General features: G+C 38.6%; 1 non-coding gene across 1 annotated transcript; it reads right to left on the reverse strand.

Moving 5' to 3' along the window:
- Positions 1–18,390: 18,390 nt before the first annotated feature.
- Positions 18,391–18,497, reverse strand: LOC136201572 (small nucleolar RNA R71). The gene has a single exon (XR_010673919.1). It is a non-coding gene; the product is annotated as a small nucleolar RNA R71 (small nucleolar RNA).
- Between the last annotated feature and the right edge of the window lie 4,918 nt (positions 18,498–23,415).

Here is a 23,415-nt window from a genome sequence, read left to right on the forward strand (position 1 = left end):
CCCTATATGGATGCAAGTGCAGAATTTTTACAATGGAGTCACCAACATTTATAAAATCCAGATCGAATCCATTGCCAATGGTAATCCTGAAGATCTTGAACCACAAGCCTTGTACAACCTTATTGAGAGAGTCGTGAGCACGAGCTATAATTGGCACTCTGCCAGGAGTGAAGGAAAAAGAGCGGGGAATGATGATGTTGTGTCGAAACTAACTACCCAGGTGGAACAGCTTGCAAAGCAGCTCAGCAAGATTAATGTATCATCCATTCATAGCGAACCACCGTTCAATGATGTTTGTGATTTTTGTGGAGGACCTCATTTCAACATAAACTGTCCCGGAGTCAAACAAGGGAAGGGTGAACATGAGCAATGTGATTATGCTGGATATAATCAAAGAAACCCACCAAACCCATACTCAAATACCTATAACCCAGCCACAAGAAATCATCCGAACTTCGGATGGACAGGGCAGCCTAATCAGGAACAACCAAGGTATCAGCAACAACAAGGAGGACAGTACCAGAGGCAGCCTCAACAACACTACAAACAGCCTGTTCCACCAAAGGAAGATATAGAACCGGACATGAAGACCATTATGATGCAATTCATGAAGCAGACACAAGCGTCAATTAAAAATCTGGAGACACAGGTCCATCAACTCGCTGCATCTACGTCCAAAGGAAAAGGGATAATGCCAAGTAACACCGAACCAAACCCCAAAGGAGATGTCATGGCCATCACTCTGAGATCTAGTAAGCAAACTCAACCAACTTTTTCTACTGATGAAAATGTTGAGTGTGCAGGCAACTCTCAAAATGCTGAAGATCAGAAGAAACAAACTGTTCCTAGTCAAGAAGAACCCGTCGGGGTAGAATTAACCATTGCTCCAGACCAGGAGGAACAAGGAAAGAGGTACAAACCACCTCCACCCTATGTTCCACCTGTATCTTATCCGGCGAGGTTGATAAAGAAGAAGCTTGAAGAGCAAAATTCTAAGGTGCTAGACACCTTGAGGAAGTTGCATATCAACATTCCCTTCATGGAAGCACTTGCCCAGATGCCGACATATGCAAAATTCTTAAAAAATATCTTGTCAAACAAGAAAAAGTTGGAAAACATCTTGATGATCTAACTAAACAGGGACTGTTCTTCAATACTCCATAACAAGCAGTAGCTTCCGAAAAAGCTAAAGGATCCAGGGAGTTTTTCTATTCCCTGTTCAATTGGCAAGTTAAATATTGAAAATGCACTATGTGACCTAATAGTTTTATAAAAGTTATATCATTCAATAATTTCAGCACTTATGATATTCAGCATTTAAAATTCAATACTTATTTTTTCAGCACTTAATTTTCAATTTTATCAAACAAAACCTAAGAAAAATACAACGCAAATTGAGTTTCCTATCGGACTCACTTGTAACTTGTTCCATTCGAATCAGCCGTAGAAAGTGGTTTCACTAAAATGAGTGTTGTTATGGTTGATCAGAACGAAGGAAGAGGGCGGTGATCTGGCAGAGATGGAGGATAGAGGGTTAATCGGCGACAGATGGAGTACTAGGGAGGCGACGATCCAAAAATGGGGGACGGAGGATTATCGGTGAGAGACGGAGTGAGATTAGAAGAGATCGATGGGTATGACTTCTTCAACAAGTTCTAAGATTTTGTTCAATTTGGAGTTACAATCCCTTTTATTATAATCAAGCCACTCAATGTATCATAATTAGGACGCACTTAACTATCCTAATGAATATGAAAGAGATTCTAAGAATTTATTATAGCATTCAATCTAATAAATAATAAAGGGTTAAAGTGTAAAAGTACCCCTACGGGCCGTTTATTTGAGGGGATAAAAGCATGGAGATAGGGATAAAAAAAATTAAAATGAGTTATCTCTTGTTTGTTTATGAGATAGAGTGTGGGATAATGAGAGGGATAAGGATTTTATCCCACCAAACTTGTTCCTAAGGGGGGGTTGGTATTAGTGATATGTAGCTTATTTGAATAATTTAAGAGCATCTCCAACAGCCTCTTCAATTGACTCTTAAGTTAAAATTTGAGGAAAGAGAATGAAAAATCAGCTCCAACTGACTCTTAAGTTAAAATTTGAGGAGGGAGAATGAAAAATCAGCTCCAACAACCTCTTCATGGCTCCTCAAATCACTAAGAGCCTCTCCATCCTCTCTATTAATAGAGAGCATCTCTCCACCTCTTAGTGCCTATTAATTCATTTTTTATTAGTAATTTATTATTGAGGAGTCTCTCTCCTCACACTATTGGTAAATATAACAACAATTAATAATTTTAATGATAAAATAATAAATAAGGAGTGAATATAACGAGTATTGTTGGAGATGAAATGTCTTAGTCACTCTTAAATCACTAAGAGTCAATTATTTATATTATTTTTAGAGAGTACACTAAGAGTCTTTTGGAGATGCTCAGTGGTTAATAAAAACCATTATCAAACACACTTAAACTAAATAAGTGCTTAATCTATTAATTTAAGTGATTTTTATTGTTATCAAACATGGCCTTAGATGGAAAAGACTAAGTTATCCCTCAAGATAGTTCAATTTAATGTATTTAAAATTGAATAAGGGTAATATGATAAAATGCATTATTTTATCACATAACAAACCTCAGACAATAAATTTCAGCATCTTATTTTTATGCATATCCCAATCATTTATTCTTATTCCTATCCAACCTTTATATCTAATCTTATCCCCCTCAAATACCAAACGCCCTGTTAACGTTTTCGGTCAGGAGCAAGTACACCCCTAACGTCTAGAATGATGCAATTTTACCCATAACTTTGGTAGCCAAGAGTAATTTTATCCCTAACGTTGATAATTTTTGTCAATTTCAGACAATATTATAAAACACATATATTTTTGTTCCTTATTTCGCACTAATTACATATCAATCCGTTCTAAAAATGACTATAGAATTGGAGATTAATACTTATAAATTCAGTAATTTTTTTGAATTTTTTTGTCCAATTCGTACAAAAGACAGTATTTTTTTTATTATTTTTTTTCTCACATCCCAACATATGTTTGTGCTTTGTTACTGATAAAATGGCGCACGTCTGAAATGTAGATGACAAGATTCATGACTGAGAAGACAGTTTGATGAATTATTTCTCAAATTGACTCAATCAACGTTAGGGATAAAATTACTCTTGGCCTCCAACATTGGAGTAAAAATTGCCCATGATCCAAAACGTTATTTTTACACATTTACCCAATAATAAATAAAAATGCATCAATTTTATCTTTCAAGCCGGACCAAATATTTGTGAATATTAAAAATAAATAATTTATTATGTTATAAGTATAAATAACACCACCACTAAAAGTGTATTGGTATAAATTTCTAGTAAAACTGAAAATTCTGACCGTTTTTTCTCTCTTTTTTCTACGATTGGGAGGGCGATTTTAGGGTTAGGGCATGGTGAAAAAGAGGGTGGTGGCGGCTTCTAGTGAGGGTGAGGCAGTGGCGATCATAATACGACGAAATCAGTTGAGATCCGTGGCCGATTTCTGAATTCGGTGAGGGGTGGCGTTCCTGACATGGATGGCGAGGTGGCAGGGGACGCAGATCCGGTGTTAGGAGTGGCAGTGGAGAGGAAAAGGTCGGTAGATCCGATGATTGAAACAAAGTTGAATAGGGTAGGGAATGGTTGTGGTGGGGATTCTTGGGAAGTGATGGAGGCCTCCAATTCTAGAGGCAGTATAGTTGATGCTATTAACCATATTGGGGAATTGGCAAATAAATTTAATTCCAATTTAGGAATAGGACGATTTTCATGGAAAGATAAAGTGATGGGCATGGTGGAGGAGGAACCTAGTTTGGAGGAAGATATTATGGAGGACGAGCCGGAAGAGTTCCTGTCAGATTCTGATGAAGAGGACAATGTTCATGATGATCCGCTTTGTCCCGTGATTCGTCTCTCCTCGGAAGAGAGCTCCAAATGGAAGCTTGCTCTAATTGTTACAGTGTTGGGTAAGAAAATTAGTTTCAACTATTTCGCTCAGAGAATTCAGGCACAGTGGGCAAAGAAAGGGAAAATCAGTATTACTGATCTTGAAAATGATTACTATGTAATTAAGTTTACAAGGTCGGAGGATTTTAATGCAGTGATTAATGGGGGTCCTTATATTATTTCTAACCAAGTTCTGGCCTTAACGCCATGTGTTCCAAATTTTAATCCACATGATTGCTCGGTGAACAGAATTCTGACATGGGTTAGATTTCCAGGGCTTCCAATTGAATATTACAATTAAAGTTTTCTTAACAAAATAGGTGGTGTGGTTGGCAAGGTCCACCATGTGGATAAAACAACCATAGGGGCTATTAGAGGTAAGTTTGCAAGAGTTTGTATTGACGTTGATCTTGCTAAACCACTTTTGTCGAAGTTTTGTGTTCATAATAAAGTCTATTTTATAGAATATGAAGGCCTTCATAATATTTGCTTTGAATATGGCATGTATGGCCACACTTGTGATGGGTGCCCTAAGAGGGAAAAGGTGCAGAAAGAGGTTGGTGAGGTGGTTGAAGGTAGGAATGAAAGTATTCATAAGGAGGAGGGAAATTTTGGTCCCTGGATGTTGCTAAGAGACCTGCCAGACGTAGGAATTGGCCTCCGGTTGCTCAGAATCGCCCTCCGGATATTAATGTCCAGAATTCTCAGAATCATTCGAATGCAATCTCGTCTGATAAAGGGAAACTTAGCCCAAGAGTTGATCAAGGTTCTGGGGGGACATCGAGCTTGAATTCGGGTTCTAGATTTGGAGCTCTGAATACAGTGGAAGCTCAAGAGTCAGAACAGTTAGAGAAGCCTATTGGGCAAAGTATACCAGTTTCAGATTCAGCGGAAACTTCTAACAAAGGGATTGTGAATGTCAACCCCCTTCTTATTTCCAAAGGTGATGGCCAGAATGCTTCTAAGAGCTATGTTACAAATATGAAAGAAAAGAATAAAGAGGTTAGTATTCCTAAACCCTATGTTGAACAATATGGTGGAAAGATCATAGGGGTTAACAAGATTAGTATGAAAAAGCCTAAAGGCAAGCAGAAAAGTATTCAGAATTCTAGGAATTCTGTAACTGGTCTAGATAAGAGGGGTCCTAATGGTACCTCAGGAAGGCTCTTAGGAGCCCCTAATAAATACCTTATGTAAGGTTTTGGTGTGGTCATTAGTCTTCCTTTCTATGGATTTGTTGGCTTGGAATGTTAGAGGAGCGGCTAGCAAGGCTACCCGGGTCCATGTTAATGATTTAATTAAACAATTTAATCCATCTTGTTTTGTGTTAATGGAAACTAAGATTAGTGGTGTTAAGGCAGAGGAGGTGGTTAAAAAGTTTAGAAACTGGAGTTGCATTAGATCGGAAGCTACTGGTCGTGTTGGTGGGATTTGGCTTTTTTGGAAGCCAAATCGAATTCATTTCGATATTATTAGTATGGATAAGCAGTTCATTCATTGCAAAGTGAACTTGCCTGGTAATAATCCTTTCTTTTTTACCTGTGTTTATGCTGATCCTGTCTTGGCTAATCGTAATAGGCTTTGGGAAGTTCTCTATTCTATTAGTATTAATATGATTGATTCTTGGTTTGTGTCTGGTGATTTTAATGATATTGCTGTTATGAGTGATCAGAGAGGGGTGGCTAATCACTATGTTAATCGTTGTCTGAATCATAAGCAGAGTATGGATATGTGTGGGCTGTCAGATTTGGGGGCCGCTGGTCATAAATTTACTTGGAAGTGAAATAGTACTTTTGTTCGTCTAGATAAAGTTTATGCCAATGTTTTTGCTCAAGTCAGGTTCCCTGAGGTTTCTGTGCTTAATTTGCCTTTCAGACATTCTGATCATTGTCCTATTTTCTTTAGGCTGTGTAGAGGCCAACAATCTAAAGGGAATAGGCCGTTTAGATATCAGATTGCTTGGGAATATCATCCCAAGTTTAAAAATTTTGTGAAAGAGAATTGGATTCCTCATTCTAATGTCTTACAAGCCTCGGAAGGTTTTAGAAAGAATGTTATTGATTGGAATAAAAAGATCTTCTGCAAAAGGGGCAATTGAGGGATGTTTTATCCAGAACGGATATTTTTGCTTTTTCCACGGGTGGCTGATACACTGGTCCACCTGCTATGACATTAATGACACTTTTGAATTTATTTTTGGGATCTGTCTCCTACTTGTCGTCTTGTTATTTGTTATTCTGGACAAAGCTATCTAGTTTGCCAGCTCCCAGCAAGCTTCAGTGTGGTGGCCAACCTGTAGTACGCTTTGGCGTTTCTTCCAACGGTTACATGCTCCCCTCCTTTGGGTTCGGGATATGTAATGTCCCGCTTATATTGATTCTTTTCTTTTATATTGTGGCAAGTTGGAAGCTTTAATCATTTTTTCCACCTCGTACCCCATGATTCGCGCTGTGAATGGCGAATTCCTGTTAACTGGATGGCGTATCTTTTAACATTGTTCTCTTGTCTATCCAGAGCGGCATGTGTTAAGCCCAAAATATACCTAAAATATCATCAATAATTACATCAATATTGCTACGAATTTATGCTATTTATACCTATTTAAAATACTTTTACTCTCGAATATGTTTCTTTTGTTGGTCCCTTGTAAGGTTGCAAATATAGTTCCAAGGGGGGGTTAGGAACTATTTTACCTTTTTAAAATAATTTAGGCAGATTTCTTTTCTTTAAGAAAAGTTTATCTAACAGCGGCGCTTAGCACTCAGCAAGACACTGGCTTAGTCAACTAGTGACTAGGACAGCTTCGTTGCTTAGGTCAGGAAATAGCACTTAGAGTCTATTCATCAACCTTCTCGTTGGTAGCGAACAACTCAGCTTGACCTCTTTTACTTGGTCAGTTTTAGTTTGTTTTAAGCAAGCAATGTAAATAAGGAGTTAAGGTTTAGAAATACTTCACTCAGCAGATTTATCCAGGTTCGGCTTCTTCTAAGCCTACGTCCTGTCCCCGGAACACTTCCGAGATTTCAAATCCTCTACTGAGTTCTTTAAAGGTAGAGCCTCAAACCTTTTACAATATCAGCAATTGAGTATGATAAGAGTACCTTCCTCTATACTTCTACTCAATCCTAATCTCTCCGCTGAGTACTTAAAACCGAGTACTCAGCCTCTCCTTTCTGCTTCTAGAAATGATAAAGATTTTGTCCTAAACAACAATTGCTAGAACACCTTAGATGATTGAAAAACAATCACTCTAGACTTTTACACAAATGAATAGACTTTGTAGTGTAAGAATTTTGCTTTGCTTCTTGCTTGCAGAACTTGTAGAGATTTGGACAGCGTAATAGCTTGATCAAGTTCTGTATGTTGTGAAGCTTGTGATGGCACTATTTATAGAGACGTCTGGCCATTCGGTCATTTCGAATTTCGAAATAACCGTTGGAGGGAAACGGCTATGTGTCGTTGTCATCCTGACTTGCACAGAGCTCTTGGCCAATCACAATCGTGTATCTTCTGTCCTCGGTCAGCACAGCAGATGGTCTCTCCTTTTATGGTAAAGTCAACTGGACAGCATACTGTGTCGTCTGAACTTTGCTAAAAAAGGAAACGCTTTGTCTGGAAGTTTTCCTTTGCCGGTCTGCTGTCTTGTACGCTTTGTCGAGACTACTCAGCAGCTTCATTGTGAAGTTGTTCCTGAAGGTCTTCTAGATCCTTCCGTTTGCTGAGTTGCGTTTTTGTCCAAAACGACAACGTCTTGACATACGCGGGCCGAGTGTACTGAGTTGTTTGACTTGGGCCTTGGCTTCCGTATTGGGCTTGGGCCTTCCAATCCTTATGACTTATAACATTTATACTCAACATTGAACAAACACATTAGTAGACTAAATCAACGCATTTAAACTTAGTGTGTTTAGAATATGTATTCTAATTTATACTTAAACAATTTTGTCAAATCAAAATTATGTGGAAAGGTGTTTCAACAAACTCCCCCATTTTGATGTTGGCAAAACTGTTCAGCAAGGAACTCAGTATGAGCTCCCCCATGATAGTTGACCTATATTATTTAGCAAACTCCCCCGTAAGGGTTGCACTACTGACTTAATTTTAATTGCAGCATTTAAGAATTTAAATGAGTGATTCTAAGGTCAGTTTTTAGGTGAAGGTCAGCTATATTACATATTCTATTTACTCAGTGTTAAGCGGAAGTTTTAGATAGACAGAGCGCGCTGAGCAAATTATTGTTCAATGAGTTCTTCATCAGAATGTTTCATAAGATCATAGTATGATGTCAAACATGTTATCAGCATATCATTTAGTCAATAAATATTATAAGTGTTAAGCATAGCTGATATAAACGAAGATACATAATAACTCAGTACTTAATAGCATATATCATAACTCAGTATTTGAATGAGAAAGGAAGTATGATATATAGATAGAAGTCAGCAGTTGCACAGCAAAAGAAATAAATTAGCACATATTACAAAAATTAAGACCTAGCCTAACTATTTCTTTTCTTGCCTTGTGACTGACTTCTCTTGTACTGACGTTGCTCATGCTGAGCTCTAGCAGCTTGCACTTTCTCCCCCGTTTTGTCAACTTCAGGGAGCTTAAACGCATCGGTTAAGACAGCGCGAGTCAGTTCTTGCGAAAGCTCTTTGAGTTTGTCAGCACTTTCATTGACCCCATCAAAAATGCCAACGCCATCAGCGGATACTTCGACTGGTATATGAAGATCAGCAGCACTGAGCATATTCACACTGAAGGCTTGGGCTTTGGCTTGCCAAATGAGAGCTTCAGTGAGACCAGCAAAGACTTGGTGGAAGGTTTTTAAGAGTGCTGAGTCATAATGATGACGCTGGATATTGTTATGACGGATGTGAGTGAAGGATTGCCGTGCAAGAGATAGCAACTCATTTTGCTTCATCGAGTCAGTATCCATCTCTTGCCTGTTGAGATTAAGGAGCCGAATGGCCTCACCAATTTGCTCGACTGAGCACTGACTATAGGATACCATTTGCTCATTTGTCTTAAGTTGCTCAGTATGAAGCTGAGCAAAGAGCATCTTGAGTTCTGAGGAAGTGGCATAGTCAGTGTTCACAGCAGATAACTTCTGAACTTGCTGATGGAGTGAGTTCAGATGTTGAATTGTTGACAGCTGTATCTCTGCCAACTTAGCAATTGAATCCTGCTTAGCTTGCTGGGCTTGTAATGACAGGACGACATTCAGCAGATCCTTGAGTCCCTTGACTTCGTTGAGAAGTAGAGTGACTTGAGAGAGCTGAGTTGCGGCAGGAATTGAAGATCCAGCAACAGGCGAAGCGGAATGTTGAAGATCGTGGATGAGTGCTTAGAAACCCATCTGGAGGGCTCAACTTTCCATTCGAGAATACTTTCGAAGACTTTGGAGTAGGTTCGTGTTTTCACAGCTTTCTCTTTTTCAGAGTTTTGATCAGTTTTACCCTTGCTAGAGGTGGAAGGGTTTCGTGAAGGTTCATCGGAGCTGGACTTATTTTGGCCGGCACCGAAGACGTTGAAGGATAGCTTAGTCATTCGTCTAAGATCGAGAGAATAGAGGTATTTGAGAGAGAGAAATTTGGGTGATTTCGTAGCCTTAAGGATTTGTTGAGCGTAAGGAGTAAAAGATGGGGAAATGCCCATAATTTATAGACGAGTTGAACGGTTGGATTTTAACCAAATCCATGTGTCAGTTGCCTTGGGATCATGTACCGACAGAGATCCTGACATTTATGACACATTACGGCGAATACGTCATCCTAGGTTATACGCGTGCTTGGAATTTATGCTAACGGATTAATCACTCAGTATTTAGAATGTCAAGCGTTTGATATTCTGAGTGGACAGTGCATTATTTAAGGATGATTTTAAGTTCAAGTTCTAAACTAATTTACTCAGTGTGCAAGTTTACTCAGTATTGTATATTCAGTCAGTTTCAAGAGATACTCAGCAAACAATAAATCATTCATCATGTAATTCACTCAGCATTCAATATTCATTTAGCACAGGAATTTACTGAAGAGGATTAAACATACCAATTGCTTCTCTCAGTATGCTGAACTGCTCACGAGCCAGTGGCTTCGTGAAGATATCCGCCAGTTGTTCGTCCGTTGGGACAAAGGTCAGCTTGATCTCATCTTTGAGTACATGGTCTCTAATGAAGTGATGTCTGATGCTGACATGCTTCATTCGGCTGTGTTGAATTGGGTTCTTGGAAAGATCAATTGCACTTTTGTTGTCACATTTGACTTCAATTGTCTTCGTTTGAACACCATAATCTTCAAGTTGTTGCTTGATCCATAGGACTTGAGCAACACAGTGTCCAGCAGCAATGTACTCAGCTTCAGTGGTAGACAATGCTACTGACGCCTGCTTTTTGCTGAACCAGGATACAAGACAGCTTCCTAGGAATTGGCATCCTCCAGAGGTGCTTTTTCTTTCCAGCTTGTCTCGTCCATAGTCAGCGTCAGTGTATCCGATGAGTGTAAAGTCATGAGTATTTGGATACCACAAACCTGCATTTACTGAGCTTTGCAAATATCTAAGGATCCTTTTTACGGCTATGTAATGGGATTCCTTAGGGTTAGCTTGATATCTAGCGCAATAACATACTGAGAATTGAATGTCCGGTCTACTTGCTGTTAAGTAAAGTAAAGAGCCAATCATACCTCGGTATAACTTGCTGTCTACTGACTTACCATTCTCATCAGCACAAAGGACAGTGTCAGTGCCCATAGGAGTGGATATTGGCTTGCAATTTTCCAAGTCATATTTCTTTAAGATCTCCTTGGCATATTTGGCTTGACTGATGAATATGCCATTCTTTCCTTGCTTAATTTGAAGTTCGAGGAATGAGTTCTCCCATCATTGACATTTCGAATTCAGTCTGCATTTGTTTGCTAAATTCCTTGCACATAGATTCATTAGTAGCACCAAATATAATATCATCCACATATATTTGTGCTAGCAGGGTATCTTTACCCTTTCTCTTAATGAATAAGGTTGTATCAGCTTGACCCCTGACGTAACCTCTAGTCAGTAAGAAGTTGGTCAGCCTCTCATACCAAGCACGTGGTGCTTGCTTGAGTCCGTACAGAGCCTTTTTGAGTTTGTAAACATGGTTTGGGAACTTAGGGTCCTCAAAACCTGGAGGTTGATTTACATAAACCTCCTCGTTTATAACTCCATTAAGAAAAGCACTTTTGACATCCATTTGGAATAATTTAAAGTTCATGTAAGATGCATATGCACACAGTATTCTAATTGCCTCTAGCCTTGCCACTGGGGCAAAGGTCTCACCGTAGTCTATACCTTTTTGCTGACTGTAGCCCTGAGCTACAAGCCTTGCTTTGTTCCTGACTACGTTTCCTTGTTCGTCCATCTTGTTCCTGAAGACCCATCTTGTTCCGATGGTCTTTTGACTCTTTGGATGGGGCACTAACTCCCATACATCATTTCTTAGAAATTGATCGAGCTCCTCTTGCATTGCGTTCATCCAGAATTCATCGTACTCAGCTTCAGCGAAATTCTTCGGTTCTTGTACTGAGACGAAAGCAACATTGCTGAGGTACTTCCTGAGTTGATTCCTTGTCATCAGGGTATTCCCAGCAGAATCAAGGATTGCACTTTCGGAGTGCCCTCTTGGAATCCTTATTTCTTTGGGTAGATTCATGTCTTGTGCTGTTCCTGTTTCAACAATCTCTGCAGAAGTAGATGGGTCAGTAAAAGTAATTTTAGGTTCACTCTTACTCTTGGTCAGCCGTTTTGTGAAGGACTCAGTGGCTGGTTCTTGATCAGCAGTTGCTGAGTTTGGTTCATCTTCTATCAGCGGCTGGTATCTTCCTGCAGGGTCAGTTTCATCGAATTGCACATGTATAGATTCTTCTAATACTTGGGTTCTCTTATTAAAAACTCTGTATGCTTTGCTGTTTGTTGAGTAGCCTAGAAAGATAGCCTCATCAGCTTTTGAATCAAATTTGGCTAAGCTATCTTTGGTGTTTAAAATAAAACATCTACAGCCAAAGGCACGAAAGTATCCAATGTTGGGCTTTCGTCCTTTCCAAAGTTCATAAGGGGTTTTCTTAAGTATAGGTCTGACTAGAGCCCTATTTAGAATATAGCATGCTGTGTTAACAGCTTCTCCCCAAAAATACTTTGGAAGCCTATGCTCATCCAGCATTGTCCTTGCTATTTCAACAAGAGTTCTGTTCTTCCTTTCAACAACCCCATTTTGCTGAGGCGTTCTAGGAGCAGAGAAATTGTGGTCAATGACGCTGGCTTCACAGAATTCAACAAACTTTTGGTTTTTGAATTCTCCACCGTTATCACTACGGATATGAGCTAATTTTAGGTCTTTCTCATTTTCAATTTTTCTAACCAAGTTTGAAAATGTCTCAAAGGTCTCATCCTTGCTGGTCAGTAAGATAACCCACGTATACCGAGAGAAGTCATCTACAATGACCAAGGAAAATCTTCTTCCACCCAGACTCAGCAGCTGGACTGGACCAAAGAGATCCAAGTGTAGTAACTCTAACGGACGTTTAGTTGAGACAATGTTTTTACTATGAAAAGATTGTTTGGTTTGTTTTCCAGCTTGGCAAGCGTGGCATAGTTGATCTTTTTGAAACTTAAGTTCAGGCAGTCCCTCAACCAATTGCTTTCTTGCTAGTTTGGCCAGGAGGTCCATGCTTACATGACCAAGTCTCTTGTGCCATAGCCAGGAATTTTCTTCCTTTGTTACTAAGCACACAGTTTTTGAAAACTTTTTCTCTAAGTCTAGCATAAAGACATTATCTATCCGAGGGGCAGTTAAGATTAACTCATTAGTTTTACCCTCGTATATTTTACATCCAGTAGCATCAAATATAACTTTTCTCCCATTGTCACATAGCTGAGCTACGCTGAGTAAGTTATATTTGAGTCCGCTGACTAGGGAGACAGATTCAATAGTAGGGTTACCTCCGACGGTTCCTGAGCCTACTATCTTACCCTTCTTGTTGTCTCCAAAACTTACACTCCCTCCTCGTTTATGTTCAAACGTGATGAACTGAGTTTCATCACCCGTCATATGCCTTGAGCATGCGCTGTCAATATACCACATCTTTGACTTCTCGGCACATCTCAGGCTTACCTGCATTGTAACTAGTTACTTTTAGATACCCAACTCTTTTTGGGTCCTGACTTGTTAGGTGCAACAGGTATAGCATCATATTTTATTTTATGGCGGCATACATGGACAGTATGGCCATTCTTTCCACAGAAGTCACAACTGACCTTCTGTTTAGGATTTTTTACTGACTTGTCAGCACCCCAGTGCTGAGCGTGCCAGCACACTTTAGTAGTGTGTCCTAACTTCCCACAAAAGTCACATTAGACTTTTCGCTGGGGATTTCTTCTCTACTGAGTACCTTGGTACTGTGTACCTTGATACTGAGTTCTCAGCGGAAAATTGTTTTTGTTTGGAACCTTTAATTGGTTCTGAATGGTTGTGACATCCTTCCTCAGTTTCTTTGAAACTGACTGGACTTCAAAGACAGACTCATGAATGATTTTCATATTTTCATGCAAAACTGAGTTGTCTTGAAGAAGGTATCTGAGGTCACTCAGTTTGACCTCTTCTACTTCATCACAGCGCCGGCTGAGTGCTTTAATCTTCCTGTTACACTTTTTAACAAGTGTATAGAGATCACTCAGGGCGTTACCCATTTCATTTCTGAGTTGAGAGAGTGAGATTACCTCATTAGATTGCTCTTCATTATCTGACTCATCAGATTGGTCAGCATGCTCAGAAATGCATGGCTCAGCAAGTTCGTCAACCATAAAGCATATCTTCGCTGACTCGGTGGCCTCAGTTTCTGTTGATGAAGATTCATCACTGTCACTCCAAGTAGCCACCATTGCCTTCTTCCCACTTTTCTTGTCTTTCCTCAGCGTGGGGCAGTTTGACTTAATATGGCCATCTTGGTGGCACTCAAAGCATGTAATGGGCTTTGAGCTGTCCTTTCTGTATTTGCTGTCGCTTGAGTCAGCCTTATGCTTATCAAACTTTTTGTAAGGCTTTTTAGAATATTTGTCGTTCTTCCTGAACAGCCTCTTCATCTTTCTTGTGAACATAGCCATCTCCTCATCATCAGTTGAACTCCCGTCAGTGGAGTCAGCCTTCATGACAAGTGACTTCTGCTTCTTGTCATCAGATTTTTCCTTCACCTCAAAGTTTTTCATGGATATCTCATGGGTCAGCAATGAACCAATGAGTTCGTCATATTTGTAGGTGGTTAAATCCTGAGCTTCCTCAACTGCTGTCTTCTTTGCTTGCCAGTCTTTTGGAAGACTCCTGAGTATCTTTTTGACTTGTTCTTCCTCAGTGAAGATTTTCCCAAGTCTCTTGAGCTCATTAATGATGTTGGTGAACCTTGCGTTCATGTCTGAAATGCCCTCATCATTGTTCATCTCGAACAGCTCGTACAGTCTCATCTGCTGATTCACCTTGGATTCTTTTACTTTGTTTGTTCCCTCGTAGGTGACTTCCAGCTTTTTCCAGATCTCTTGTGCCGACTCACAACCTGAGATTTTGTTATATTCTGCAGCATCGAGCGCACAGTGAAGCATATTGATAGCCGAAGCATGGTTTTGAAGCTTCTTAAGATCATCCTCTGTCCATTCAACCTCAGCTTTAACAACTGACTGGCCAGCAACAACTTTCACAGGTACAAATGGGCCTTGGACTATAGATAGCCAGGCACTCATGTTTGTAGCTTGAATGAAGTTTTTCATCCTATTCTTCCAAAAGGTATAGTTTGACCCGAAGAATAGGGGAGGCCTGGTAATGGACAGCCCCTCAGGTAATATCTGAGTTGTCTGGTTTCCAGGGAGAAACCGAGTGCTGTTTTCGCCCATGGTATGGATCAACTCAAGGTTGTTAGACCTTTAGTAATGAGCTTTTAGGCTCTGATACCACTTGTTGGTCCCTTGTAAGGTTGCAAATATAGTTCCAAGGGGGGGTTAGGAACTATTTTACCTTTTTAAAATAATTTAGGCAGATTTCTTTTCTTTAAGAAAAGTTTATCTAACAGCGGCGCTTAGCACTCAGCAAGACACTGGCTTAGTCAACTAGTGACTAGGACAGCTTCGTTGCTTAGGTCAGGAAATAGCACTTAGAGTCTATTCATGAACCTTCTCGTTGGTAGCGCACAACTCAGCTTGACCTCTTTTACTTGGTCAGTTTTAGTTTGTTTTAAGCAAGCAATGTAAATAAGGAGTTAAGGTTTAGAAATACTTCACTCAGCAGATTTATCTAGGTTCGGCTTCTTCTAAGCCTACGTCCTGTCCCCGGAACACTTCCGAGATTTCAAATCCTCTACTGAGCTCTTTAAAGGTAGAGCCTCAAACCTTTTACAATATCAGCAATTGAGTATGACAAGAGTACCTTCCTCTATACTTCTACTCAATCCTAATCTCTCCGCTGAGTACTTAAAACCGAGTACTCAGCCTCTCCTTTCTGCTTCTAGAAATGATAAAGATTTTGTCCTAAACAACAATTGCTAGAACACCTTAGATGATTGAAAAACAATCACTCTAGACTTTTACACAAATGAATAGACTTTGTAGTGTAAGAATTTTGCTTTGCTTCTTGCTTGCAGAACTTGTAGAGATTTGGACAGCGTAATAGCTTGATCAGGTTCTGTATGTTGTGAAGCTTGTGATGGCACTATTTATAGAGACGTCTGGCCATTCGGTCATTTCGAATTTCGAAATAACCGTTGGAGGGAAACGGCTATGTGTCGTTGTCATCCTGACTTGCACAGAGCTCTTGGCCAATCACAATCGTGTATCTTCTGTCCTCGGTCAGCACAGCAGATGGTCTCTCCTTTTATGGTAAAGTCAACTGGACAGCATACTGTGTCGTCTGAACTTTACTAAAAAAGGAAACGCTTTGTCTGGAAGTTTTCCTTTGCCGGTCTGCTGTCTTGTACGCTTTGTCGAGACTACTTAGCAGCTTCATTGTGAAGTTGTTCCTGAAGGTCTTCTAGATCCTTCCGTTTGCTGAGTTGCGTTTTTGTCCAAAACGACAACGTCTTGACATACGCGGGCCGAGTGTAGTGAGTTGTTTGACTTGGGCCTTGGCTTCCGTATTGGGCTTGGGCCTTCCAATCCTTATGACTTATAACATTTATACTCAACATTGAACAAACACATTAGTAGACTAAATCAACGCATTTAAACTTAGTGTGTTTAGAATATGTATTCTAATTTATACTTAAACAATTTTGTCAAATCAAAATTATGTGGAAAGGTGTTTCAACATCTTTCGTGCAAGGTACATAAATATTTGGTAAAATCCAAATAGGAGTAAAAAGAGCTCAAAAATAGAAGAAAAGCCCTACAAAAGGAGTCGAAGACGACAGAAATTAATAACGCCAAGTCGAGGACATGAACGAGAGCGAAGAAACGAAAAACGCTCCGTGCCGCGACCGCGGCACCCGCTATTCACGGTCGCGACATGCGTCCTTCAGCCATTTTTCCCTTCGTCCGAAGTACAATTGATGCTCCCCCATTCTCGGCAGAGAATTTAATAATTCTCGGTACGAGCAGGAGATTTTAGAAGCCTAATAACACACACTTTCGTTTTCGACGAAACGCGATCGTTCGGGTGGATAAAGACGTCCTTTCGCAGCGGACACGATCCTTCACAGCGGACACGACACTTCAATCAAGACTCTTCAACATCTATAAATAAAGAGTTGATGGAGAGTTGAAATATAGAATGTTATATGTGTAGAAGAAAGAGTTAGTGTAGAATTTATGTAGAAATTCCGAATCAAGTGATTCAGAAGTTAGATTTCGATTCTGTTCAAAAGCAATATGATGTACACACATTGTTTACAAAATAATAACAAATTCAGTAGCATTTAGACATTGTTCCAGTTTAGTTTACATTTTGGTAGTGGACCGACCCAGTCTCTATTACGAAGATTCAGCGAGAAGATTGAGTAGAGGATTCGCCCCTGAGCCTGACAAACTCTAATGAAACCCAAGGAAAGGATTGACAACCCGTTCACTTGCACGCCGTCGAAGAATTCAATGCTCCATGTTCTCTGTAAACTTGTATCAATTTATATTTCATCTAATAAAGTCCGTTCTATTCGATAGATTTTTATGCAGCACTTATGGTAACCAATCCACTAAAGTGACTGCTGGTGTTTTCATTAAAACGTATTTAATCCAAAATCTTTACAAGGAAACTTTGTTGAACACTTAGGCAAATTATTATCTCGGTAGAGTTTTAATTTGGTTAAGGGCAATTATCCCGGATACGGGTTTTGTCGCATTCAAAGCCTATTAATTAGAGGTTCCGTCATTTATTTCATCTTTATAATTCGTACAAAGTTTAAAGTTGTTTTCTTTGCTTAATGCAAACAAATATACTTGTTTACTTTTCTAAAGTACTAAAACGTTCCTGCTTTGCAAATTCATTTTTAATCAGATACTTTCTAACATCTTCACATTCTAATCTAATTCTCATTCTAGCCATTTCAAAACCAAAACCGATTAAACGATTTTCCCATATTATAAACCTTAAAGTAAATTAACCGATTGTAAATAAGTTTTGTTAAAAAACATTCTCTGTGGGATCGATATCTTTTATTACTACAAGCGTATACCGTGCACTTGCGGAAATCGCTCAACAAGTTTTTGGCGCCGTTGCCGGGGAATGCCAAAATTTTTGACAAAATTTTAAATTTTTCGTGTTTTATTACGAATCTAGGTTTATTCATACTTATTCAAACTTTTATATTTTATTTATTTTTAATTACTAACATATTTATTTTTCAAATTCTGTTTTATAGGTAGTTTCTGTTCGTGCGAAATTTCAAGTTCTTGCGCAGTTCTCGAGTTCGGGCACGTCACCAGATCCTATTGACCCAGAGATTGAAAGAACCCTTAAAAAGAACAAGAAAGAAAAGAAAAAGAAAAACCAAACCCCAATAAAAACTAAAATTACCGAGCCAGAAGTTATGGCCACACTTATGGATTACGCTAGGCCAGGAGTGGCCGGTGTAACAAACAGTATAGTTAGACCCCAAATTAATGATAAACCAATTTGAAATTAAGCCTGTGTTGCTTAATATGTTGCAAAATAATGTAACGTTTTACGGGTTACCTAACGAAAATCCTAACACCCACTTGACAAATTTCTTAGAAATTTGTGACACTTTTAAAATTACTGATGTAACTGCAGAAGCAATCAAACTTCGCCTTTTTCCTTTTACTTTGAAGGATCGAGCCAAAGGGTGGTTAACTTCTATGCCAGCCGCATCAATTGAGACTTGGGGGCAATTAGCCCACGCATTTTTATCAAAAATTTTCCCTTTAGCAAAAACCGCGAGAGTCATTAAAGAGTTAACGTCTTTTTCTCAAAATGATAGTGAAACTCTTTATGAGGCTTGGGAACGTTTTAAAGAACTTCAACGTTTATGCCCACACCACCAATTGCCCGCTGAACTTTTAATGCAAACATTTTATAATGGACTAAATCCTACAACTAGAGGTTCATTGGACGCTATGTCTGGAGGGTTATTCATGAAGAAAACATTTGCCCAAGCAAGAGAACTTTTGGAGGAAATGGCAATCAACAGCAGTATGTGGCCCGCAGAACGTGGACACCTACCATCAGCGAAACCATCATCCTCAACTACATCATCAGTTAAAGGTATAGTGAATCTTGATCCAGTACCGATGTTGCAAGCCCAATTTTCTGCCTTGTCGCACAAAATTGATAGGTTTATGGCACCGTGTGATCCTAATGGTCAATCAATCTGAACGGATGTGGATTACGAAGGTATGAGTGAAATTGAACAGGTAAACTTTGTCCAAGGACAAAACCAAACTAATAACCCTTATTCCAATACATATAATCCTGGATGGAGAAATCATCCTAACTTTAACTGGAGAGATAATAATAACAATAATGTTAATGCTAATCAAAATCGTACTAATAATTATCAAAATCAATCAAGAGATTCGATTAGCACTTTACCTTCTAAAATCGACAAATTCATTGATGCGATGAGCGGAAAAATAAGTAATCACGACGATGGTTTTAAACGGATCGAGAATAAATTCGATCAGCTTATTAAAAACCAATCATCTAGCATCCATAATTTGGAGATTCAAATTGGACAACTCGCTAAATCAATTCCATCCCGCAAAGAGGGAAGTCTTCCAAGCCATACGGAAGAAAATCCGAAAGAGCATGTTAAGGCTATCACTCTTCGTTCAGGGAAAAATTACTTAGGCCCGGAAATGCCCGGAAATTCGACTTTACCTGGAACTGATTTACCAAAGCCCAAAGAAGATACATTAAAACAAAAAGATGCACCGATTGACTCTAGTACAAAAACTTTTGTACCCAAACCACCTTTTCCACACAAAGTCCGCAATAAGGACTATGACAAACAACTTTTAACATTTTTAGATAAACTTAAGAATTTGCATATTAATTTAACGTTTATGGATGCAATTACGCAAATTCCCAATTATGGTAAATTCCTCAAAGATTTAATTTCAAAGAAAATTAGTTGGGAAGGAATTTCATCCATTTCACTAACTGAAGATTGCAGTTCGATTGTGTCAAGCAATTTGCCCACTAAACTCAAGGATCCCGGATGTTTTACCATTCCATGTAAATTGGGAGATATAGAATTCCCAAGTTGTCTTTGTGATTTAGGAGCAAGCATTAACTTGATGCCATTATCTATTTTTAATAAGTTAGGCTTAGAAGAAGACATCAAACGTACCAATATGGTTTTGCAATTAGCGGATCAAACCACTAAAAGACCATACGGTATAATTGAGGATGTTTTAGTTAAAGTTGACAAATTTATTTTTCCTACCGATTTCGTTATTTTAGATTTTGCTTATGATGTAAATTGTCCGCTAATCTTTGGTAGATCGTTCATGAACACGGGACGTGCTCTAGTTGATGTGTCGGAAGGGAAAGTAGTTTTATGAATAGGAGATGATAAGATTGAGTTTGATATGAACCAAGCGATGAAATATCCTATGGAAGATTTCGCTTGTATGAAACTTGATTTAATTGAAGGATGTGTAAATGACATTGTTCAAAAAGAAGAAATGATAGAACCTATAATGAGTGAGGAACTAGAAGATAAGGACCCAGAACCTTTGATTCGAGAAGATGGACTGGTTCCGCCTTCGATCGTAGTTCCACCTAAATTAGAACTTAAGGAATTACCAAGTCATTTGAGGTACGCTTTCTTAGGCGAAGGCGACTCTCTACCTATAATTATCTCTAACAAGTTGACACAAGTTCAAGAAGAAAAATTGAAAGAAGTTGTTAGAAATAGGATAGGAAGCATGAGTTGGCAAATTTCTGACTTAAAAGGTATTAATCCAAGTATTGTAATGCATAGAATTCACTTAGAAGAAGATAAGCCACCTAAAGCGGATAGGCAAAGACGCCTAAATCCGAACATGAAAGAAGTAGTAAAAAATGAGATTACTAAACTTCTTGACAATGGAATCATTTATCCTATTTCGGATAGTGAATGGGTTAGTCCTCTCCATTGTGTACCTAAAAAGGGAGGCATAACAGTTGTAAGGAATGAAGAAGGTGAATTAATACCTACGCGAACCACCACTGGTTGGAGGGTTTGTATAGATTATAGAAATCTAAATAAAGCAACTAGGAAAGATCATTTTCCTCTTCCTTTCATTGATCAAATGATCGAAAGGATAGCTGGTCATGCTTTCTACTGTTTTCTTGATGGTTACTCCGGATTCTTTCAAATATACATTTACCCGGATGACCAAGATAAAACAACCTTCACATGTCCTTACGGAACATTTGCATATAGAAGAATGCCCTTTCGTCTGTGTAACGCACCTGCAACATTTCAACGTTGTATGACTGCGATTTTTAATGATTTCATTGAAGATATCATGGAAGTTTTTATGGACGATTTTTCAGTTTATGGAGATTCTTTTGATTCGTGCCTAGAAAACTTGGATAAAGTTTTGTCTAGGTGTGAAGAAACAAATTTGGTATTAAATTGGGAAAAATGTCATTTCATGGTTGACGAAGGAATTGTTTTAAGTCACAAAATCTCTAAAAAAGGATTAGAAGTAGATAGAGCAAAAACCTCAGTAATAGAGAAATTACCCCCTCCAACTACTGTTAAGGGAGTAAGATCATTCTTAGGACATGCTGGTTTTTACAGAAGATTTATTAAAAAAAAATTCTGTAATTTCCAAACCACTTACTAATTTACTCATGAAAGATTCAACCTTTGATTTTAATGAAGAATGTGTTAAAGCTTTCGAAACATTGAAAACTGCTTTAGTCAGTGCACCTATTATTGCTAAACCCGATTGGGATTTACCATTTGAAATTATGTGTGATGCAAGTGACTTAGCTGTCGGATGTGTTTTAGGTCAAAGGAAAGATAAGAAACTTCATGTCATTTATTATGCAAGTCACACACTGTCTGGTGCACAATTAAACTACACCACAACAGAAAAAGAAATGTTAGCCGTAGTTTTTGCATGTGACAAGTTTAGGTCATATTTATTAGGTTCAAAAGTTATTATTTACACTGATCATGCAGCATTAAGATATCTATTTGCTAAAAAGGATGCAAAACCACGTCTAATTAGATGGGTTTTATTGTTGCAAGAATTTGATATAGAAATAAAAGACAAAAAGGGAGTTGAAAACCTTGTCGCCGATCATCTATCGAGACTTGAAGATGAAAACGGTCCTATAGGTGAAACTACCGGTATACGAGATGATTTCCCTGATGAACACCTCTATCAAATAAAAAGTGTCATGTCACCTTGGTATGCAGATATTGCTAATTATCTTGCAGCCAATATTGTTCCAGAAGGATTAGATTTCCAACAAAAGAAGAAAATTTTCTTCGATATTAAACAGTATTTTTGGGAAGATCCTTTTCTGTTCAAAACTTGTGGTGACGGGATAATTAGGAGATGCGTTGGTGAAAATGAATACGAATCCATAATGTCGGAATGCCATTCTAGCTCTTATGGAGGACATAATGGGGTTAACAAGACAGCTGCTAGAATATTTGAAAGCGGTTTCTTTTGGCCTACGATGTTTAAGGACGTCCGTTCATTTATTACTCGTTGTGATAAGTGCCAAAGAACAGGAAATCTAGGAAGGAAAGATGAGATGCCCCTCACAACCATATTAGAAGTTGAAATCTTCGATATGTGGGGAATAGATTTCATGGGACATTTTCCCCCTTCCAATGGTAAAACTTATATATTAGTTGCCGTCGATTATGTTTCGAAGTGGGTTGAAGCAATTGCAACCCCGACGAATGATTCTAAAGTTGTCGTTAATTTTCTTGACGATATATTTTGTAGATTTAGTTGTCCAAGAGTTATCGTTAGTGATGGCGGTACTCATTTTATAAACAAGAGTTTTGAAACACTTATGAAAAAATATGGAGTACGCCACCGCGTATCAACGCCGTACCATCCTCAGTCAAATGGTCAGGCGGAGATATCAAACAGAGAACTCAAATGGATTCTCGAGAAAACAGTTTCATCTTCTAGAAAAGATTGGTCTTCCAAACTCAATAATGCGCTATGGGCATACCGTACTGCATTTAAAACGCCAATAGGAATGACTCCGTACCGTTTAGTGTATGGTAAGGCATGTCATTTGCCAGTCGAATTAGAACACAAAGCCTATTGGGCTATTAGAGAACTAAACTTTGATTTACGACAATTAGGTAAGAAACGTTTGCTCCATTTGAATGAGTTAGATGAGTTACGTCATCTATCTTACGAAAATGCAAAGATTTATAAAGAAAAAGTGAAAAAATGGCATGATTCCAAAATTAAAGTCAAACACTTTAATGTTGGGGATAAAGTGCTGTTATTTAATTCACGACTTCGTTTATTTCCAGGAAAACTTAAGTCCAGATGGTTAGGACCATATTTAGTCGTCAAAACATTCGATTATGGTTCTTTAGAACTGGAAGGTCCTACCGGAGTTCGATTCAAAGTTAATGGTAATCGATGTAAAATCTATTACGAAAATATTTCCCAACTAGGAATTGAGTTCGTAACAAGATTATCTGATATATGAATTATTTGTTGGAAATTAGGCTAAGGTATAACAGCGGAAATATAAAAAATTTAGCCTACTTCCTTTTAACCATAGGATTCATTAATCGTTATTTCATATAAAGAGGGATAAGAAGGAATACCTTTTGAAGAACAATCTACCGTTGTTAAAGAAGCGCCCACAATTCTTCTCCGAGATCCCAAGCACGAAGTATAACACGGTGAGGTTAAGATAGAATCAACCCTTATGAGATGCAACCAAAATAGATTGCCTCTAATTAACCAACACAAGAT

Source organism: Euphorbia lathyris, chromosome 7 (genome assembly GCF_963576675.1).
Source record: "Euphorbia lathyris chromosome 7, ddEupLath1.1, whole genome shotgun sequence".
In the NCBI taxonomy this organism is placed as follows: Eukaryota; Viridiplantae; Streptophyta; class Magnoliopsida; order Malpighiales; family Euphorbiaceae; genus Euphorbia; species Euphorbia lathyris.